Genomic DNA, 6,514 nt, shown 5'->3' with positions numbered 1-6,514 from the left:
GAAGGGAGGGAGGAATGCACAGAGGTCATCAGAGAAAGACAGCTTCTAAAAGACTGAATATTGCTTGGTAGGAAGGAAAGAGAACATTTATGTGCACATATATATTTAAATCAGAGTTTCCTAGAAATGAAGATGAATTGATTTAGGAGGGTGAAGGTGAATTGAGTGTGTATTCTTTTCCCCTTCAGGATGCTTCACTTATACAAAAGACTAAGGAGAAGACGGTCCCAGCATCATCGTCCTGTGGCATTGCCGAGTTGAAATACATGTCTCTACATTTCATACACATTGTTCATTTTGGGGAATCAGAAGGAAGACATCTACCATCTCTTTCTATTTATCAAGTGATGCTGCAGATGCAAAAAAGCTATCAGTGTTTTCCAGGCAAAATATTTCTTATTCCTCCAACCCTAATTCCATATTAGCCACACTAAAACATACAGAGCAAATTGGGACACCGGATGGCTTCAAACCCAGTCTTGTCTGTGAGCAGACTGCAGACCGCGCTCGTCCATGGTAGAAGAAATGATTCTGTCTGACTTCATACATGTGGCTCTAGGATGAAGCGTTGGCTTCTCTCTATCAGCTCCCAGAGCTCTGTTTCCTCTTTATCATCAGGTCCGGGTTAACAGGGAGAGGTACATGATTTGAAATATGTTCTATCTAGACCCTGTCATAAAATGCTAGGAGTCTTGGACTTCAGATTTACATTTTATGTTCTATTTAATATTAAATTTTATCTTAACTTAGCCAAGAACCTGTGGCTGGAAAGGTCCTAGACCCTCGAGAAGAACTTACTATAACTGTTATATTGCTACATTGATCCAGCTTCCAACTGCCTTCTAAAGCTCTTAACCCTGTCGCGCTCTCTCTGCCACAATAAAATGCTTCACCACAGGCTCAAAGGCAAGCCAAACAAACCACATTGAATATCTTTGGAGGGTGTCGGGAAGATAGACATATAAAGAGAAAAAAAAAATTAACACATCTGGCTTCTTCTGATGGACAGTACTTCAAGGTGAGAAAATAGCTTATGGAGGCAAGTCCGTTATATAAAGTGCCAGCTAATGAATGCAGGAAACTAGTAGAATTAGAACGTCATCACTTTGTAACCCTAACTAATATCACAAGGCTGTGCTCACAAATGGATGTAAAACAACGAGGGGAGCTTCCTGACAGTGAGGAAGTTGTAAGATAATGCCTAATGCCACTGGTCAATCTTGGAGTCCCACATTAGACACCCAAGCATTGGAATGGTGGGATGTAGGCTACCAAATCCTGTGTGTGGAATAGTATTGCTAAGAATATTCATCATGGATCAATTCCAGACTCAAATTTTAGTTCACAGAAAAAGAAGCACCAGGAGGAGACGAGATCTCTTAAAGCTACTCAGGGGTTAATTTGAGGGTTAAGATGGTTTATTTCCTATTTTTTGCTTTATTTTGAAAAGACATGGCTTACCAGGTGGATTTTGTGTGTCAACTTGACACAAGCTGGAGTCATCAGAAAAGAAGGAGCCTCAGTTGAGGAAATGCCTCATGAAATCCAGCTGTAAAGCATTTTCTCAACTAGTGATCAATGGGGGAGGGCCCAGCCCATAGTGGGTGGGACCACCTTTGGGCTGGTGGTCCTGGGTTCTATAAGAAAGCAGGCTTAGTAAGCTATGGAAAGCAAACCAGTAAGCAACACCCTTCCATGGCCTCTGCCTCAGTTCCTGCCTCCAAGTTCCCACCCTGCTTGAGTTCCTGTTTTGACTTCCTTCCATAACGGACTATGATCTGGAAAGTATAAGCCAAATAAACCCTTTTCTCCCCAACTTGCATTTTGGTCATGGTGTTTTGTTGCAGCAATAAGACATGAGGTCTTACGTAGCCTGGGCTAGCCTCCAACTCAATATGGAACTGGAGATTACTTTGAACTCTTAATCATCCTGCCTTCATCTCCAAAGCGCTGAGATTTTACTTCAACCTTGTTTCTTTAATACATGAATTAAAGGGAAAAATAAAAGAAAGATTGAAGTCGTAGATTAAGATTTAGGAGACAGAGTAATTCTGTGTGCTGATTTGGCTCCTGTATCAAACGGACCAACTGAATAAAGACCCACCAGACCATTAGGAAAAGTTAATGCTGATTAGGTAGCTACTGCTATTAAAGACATTTTGTCAATTTAAAAGTCAAATATGATGCCAGGCAGTGATGGCACACGCCTTTAATCCCAGCAACGGGGAGACAGAGCCAGGCAGCTCTCTGTGAGTTCAAGACCAGCTTGGTCTACAGAGTGAGTTCCAGGACAGGCACCAAAGCTACACGGAGAAACCCTGTCTCAAAAAACAAAACAAAACAAAAAAGTCAAATATGGTATGTTCTTAAGGAATTATATTTTAGAGGTGTTTTTGGTGTATTAATGGAACAATATGATGCCTAGCATCAGCTTCAAAATACCACAACAGTAAAGTCATGAAAGAGAGAATAGATGAAGTCATAACAGTTAAGTGTTGACAACTTTCTTGAAAATGGGTTTTGCGCACACAGAAATTCATTATATTGGGGGTTGGGATGATAGCTTGAGTGGTAAAATGCTTGTCATGAAAATGTGAAGACCTGAGTTCAGATGCCCGACATCCATGTGAGTCTTGGTTGCTCACTATTGTAATTCCAGTGGTACACATATGTGCAGGTAAAACACACACGTGTACATGTAAAACAAGTGAATGTAACTTCCTTTAAATGTGCACAGGTCATTCAAGGGTATTAGTTTAGTTATCTCAAGGAATTTTTTTTTTTTTTTTTTTTTGGTTTTTCGAGACAGGGTTTCTCTGTGTAGCTTTGCGCCTTTCCTGGGACTCACTTGGTAGCCCAGGCTGGCCTCGAACTCACAGAGATCCGCCTGGCTCTGCCTCCCGAGTGCTGGGATTAAAGGCGTGCGCCACCACCGCCCGGCTTATCTCAAGGAATTTATAAACTTTTCTCATTCTTGTTTTCATTTTTTGAGACAAGGTCTCGCTACGTAGCCTTAGGTGTCCTGGAACTCTTTATGTGGATCAGGCTGGCCTTGAACTCACAGAGACCCACCTGTCTCTGCCTCCCAAATGCTGTGATTAAAGGCATGTGCTGCCACACCTGGCTTAACTTTTCTAAATTTTTTTTAAAGAACTCTTTTAATTTTATTAAGTGTGTGTGTGTGTGTGTGTGTGTGTGTGTGTGTGTGTGTGTGTGCATTTGTATTACATGCTGAGGCCAAAAAGGGGGATGTGGGGTGTCCTCTGCCACTCTGCCTTAATCCTTTGAGACAGGGTCTCTCACTGAATCAGGAGCTAGATTCTCAGCCCGCAAGTCATATCAGATTTTTACATGAGTTCTGGTGATTTGAACTTGGGTCTTCATGCTCACACGGCAAGCACACTTGCCCACCGCACCATCTCCCCTGATGCTGGGGTTCAGATGGGTTTACAGGCACAAGCTTTCTCAGGCACACTAAGATGTGGCTATGTGGCTGTGAGAAACCTCAGACACAAGATAATGCCTACGACGAAAGTCCTTAGGGCAAATTAAGATCACAAGGGCAGGGAGGCATGGAAGGAGAAATTCAGATAAAGGGGTCAACGATATTGTTGTCTCAAGTAGCTAGCTAAACAATATATAAACAGCAGTAGGAAAGCAAAAACTGTTTGCTCCTGAAGTGCACCTAGTGTCATGTGTCTCTGTCAGCCACTGACCCTCCTTTCCAGGTCCACATGTTACTCATGGCTCTCCTGGCAGCAGCAACAAGTCCCTAAAGAAACCTTTTAATAATGGAATTTTTTTCACACACAAAAGCATAGTGTGTGTGTGTGCATATGTGTTGACATGGAATGTCTTCTCCACCTTATTTTTAAAGATGTATTTTTATTATTGCTAAAATTATGTGTAGGTGTATGTGGGCCTTCATATGGTTATGTGTACATATGTCAAGGTGTCCTGGAGGCCAGAGGCATCAGATCCACAGGAGGTGAAGTTACAGATGGTTGTGAGTTGCCCAATGTGGGTGCTGGGAATCAAAGTTAGGACACTAAGTGCTCTTAAGACCTGAGTCATCTCTCAGCAGAACAGTGACTGACACAACAGGCACATTCCCAAGGGTGCCTCATTGATGCCTGTCTGAGTCACTGTTCTTTCTAGTGCTGTGAAGAGAACCATGAGTCAGGCAACTCATTAAAGAAAGCATTTGATTGGGGGGCTTGCTTACAGTCCGAGAGAGTTAGTCCACTATTGTCATCATGGTTGGGGGGCAGGACGGGGTCATGGCAGCATGCAAGCAGACACTAGAGCAGTAGATGAGAGAGCTACAGCCTCCTTTGCCTGGCATGGGCCTCCAAGACTCTTGGCCTGGCATGGGCTTTTGAAACTTTCTCCAACAAGGCCACACCTCATAATCCTTACAATCTTTTCAAATAGTGCCACTCCCTGATGACTAAGCATTCAAATACATGAGCCTATGAGGGCCATTCTTATTTAAACCAGAACAATGCCCTGGGGTGTGTTTTTTGGGGTATGTAGACCAGAGGCTGAGTGTAGACCAGAACTTAACATCAAGTGTTTTCCTCCATCACTTTCCAGTTTATTTTTTGAAACATTGTCTATTACTGAACCCGGAGCTCTCTATTGGAGCTAGACTGGCTGCCACCAAGCCCTCAGTGTCTTCCTGTCTCTGCCTTCCCAGCACTGGGATTTCAGATATGCACTCCCACACCTGGATTTTTGTATGGGTATTGGGGATTGAAACGCAGGCCTTTCTGCTTGTACAAGTTCTTTACCCACTGAGCCATCTCTCCAGCCCCCTTCCTGGGTATTTCTTGACAGCAGAAATTAATCATCACATTGTGGTTGGCTTTAGAGCCCACCAAGTAACCAAGGAGACTCTCTTCATCTCAAGAGTCTTAATTATATCTGCAAACATCCCTTTTCTAAGTTAGAAAATATTCACAGGTTCCTGGAATTAGGATCTACGCATATTTTTTGGAGGCTACCACTCAACACATGACAATGACATACTTCAATTTGAAGATTTGAGAACTAGTAGCTAAAGGTATTTTTGTGTTTGTAAATTTTATATTAAAGAATACTGTCAGAGTTATTCCTGATTATATACTTGTGGATATTCACAACTTTCTACCTTGTTGCGTAAGCACATCCCACTATCATTACTTTTGAAATTTAAATCCGGTCTTTTTACTTTTTTCCCCAACCCTTATGCTCTCTTCTTCTGAAGGGACACTCTATGATGGTTTTACTGGTCTTTCTAGCTCCTGACTTTACTCACTCTGTCCTGTTTTCCATGCTGAAGACAGACAGAATAATTAAAACTGGCTAAATACAATTTCACAAATCTAATCATTACCCCTTCCTTGCTCTGTTCTGAAATGGTGGTCCATTCCTTCCAGAATAGATATAGTCTCTCAGGGCATTGGAGTTGCAAATAGCTCATTCTCCAACCCTTTGTCCAATTATCTGAGCCCATTTCCTTTCTTGTTCACAGCTTTACAGCCCCACCAACCTCCCGTTAGTATCTTCAAGATGATGAAGGCATATTTGCCACATGTAGATCCCAAAAGAGTGAAAACAAGTAGTCATTATCTCTAGAATTTTGTCAGTTGGGTAAATTATCATTTAATTTATTCATAATGCTGGGTATTGAACCCAGGGCCTTGCTCATGGTGGGTAAGAACTCTACCATTTAGTGACATCCCTAGCTCTAGCTCTAGGTGAATTTTTTTTAAACTCCACTTAGGTCTCTCTCTCTCTCTCTCTCTCTCTCTCTCTCTCTCTCTCTCTCTCTCTCTCTCTCTCTCTCTCTCCCCTCTCTCTCTCTCTCTCTCTCTCTCTCTCTCTCTCTCTCTCTCTCTCTCTCTCTCTCTCTCTCTCTCTCTCTCTCTCTCTGTGTGTGTGTAAGATCAAAATACAGCATGCTTGTGGAGGTCAGAGGACAACTTACAGGACTCAGGTCTCTCCTTCCATTCAATTGAACTTCCATCATCAGGCTTGGCTACAGGTGCCTCTACATTCTGAGCTAACTAGCCATCCCTAAATTGTTCATTTTTTTTAAACAGAAATTCTTATTCATATTGGATGTATACATTAGAAAACTGTATATACAAAATGCAAATGCCCCTAGCTTATCCTCTGAGATTGATATTTTGGTATGTATCCTTTCAGATATATGTTTATATTTCATAAATAAATGTTTGTATAAGTTAATAAGCTAATTTCCACCAACAATGAGCTGAGATAACAAGGTTTGCATGTTATTATATATACAGCCTCATCATTTCATTTTAGGCTTTTGATATTTCCAAATTGCCTTCCTTGTACCAATCTGTGTTCCCTCTAGTGGCACATGAAAATGCCTATTTCCCCATACTCTTGGAATTCTTTCTAATCTCTGTCAACCTGAGAGAAGAGATACAGCACCCTGTGGCTTAATTTCTATTTCTTGGCTGGTAGTGAGGTTGAACTCTTTCTTCTGATGCAGCTCACC

The sequence above is a fragment of the Peromyscus eremicus genome, chromosome 14, assembly GCF_949786415.1.
Source record: "Peromyscus eremicus chromosome 14, PerEre_H2_v1, whole genome shotgun sequence".
Taxonomy (NCBI): Eukaryota; Metazoa; Chordata; class Mammalia; order Rodentia; family Cricetidae; genus Peromyscus; species Peromyscus eremicus.
This window is presented reverse-complemented; position numbering follows the sequence as displayed.